The sequence below is a fragment of the Schistocerca cancellata genome, chromosome 2 (genome assembly GCF_023864275.1).
Source record: "Schistocerca cancellata isolate TAMUIC-IGC-003103 chromosome 2, iqSchCanc2.1, whole genome shotgun sequence".
Lineage (NCBI taxonomy): Eukaryota > Metazoa > Arthropoda > Insecta > Orthoptera > Acrididae > Schistocerca > Schistocerca cancellata.
In genome coordinates this window covers 38,981,814-38,982,533 of record NC_064627.1, presented here as the reverse complement: position 1 = coordinate 38,982,533, position 720 = coordinate 38,981,814, and positions in this window count along the sequence as shown.

Below are 720 nucleotides of genomic sequence, written 5' to 3'. Positions count from 1 at the left end.
AGTTTTGCGTCCGATTCGATAATCTAGACTCACACGAGAACGAGCATAAGGTGCCCAAGGCAGCAATAGACCCATGGAGACACGTCGGTTGGAGGACGATGCATTGAATCGGGACGCAATTTGAGTGTTCCATCGTCATTAGGATGCCCTGAACGTTAAATTAGCCATCAGTTTTGCGTCCGATTCGATAATCTAGACACACAGGAAACCGACCATAAGGTCCGCGAGGCAGCAATAGACCCATGGAGATAAGTCGGCTGGAGGACGATGTATTGAATCGGGACGCAATTTGAGTGTTCCATCGACATTAGGAGGCCCTGAACGTTACAATTATCTATCAGTTTTGCGTCCGATTCGATAATCTAGACTCACAGGAGAACGAACATAAGGTGCCCGAGGCAGCAATAGACCCATGGAGATAAGTCGGCTGGAGGACGATGTATTGAATCCGGACGCAATTAGAGTGATCCATCGTCATTAGGAGGCCCTGAACGTTACAATTAACTATCAGTTTTGCGTCCGATTCTATAATCTAGACTCACAGGAGAACGACCATAAGGTGCCCGAGGCAGCAATAGCCCCATGGAGACAAGTTGGCTGGAGGACGATAAATTGAATCGGGACGCAATTTGAGTGTTCCATCGTCATTAGGAGGCCCTGAACGTTACAATTAACTATCAGTTTAGCGTCCGATTCGATAATCTAGGCTCACAGGAGAAC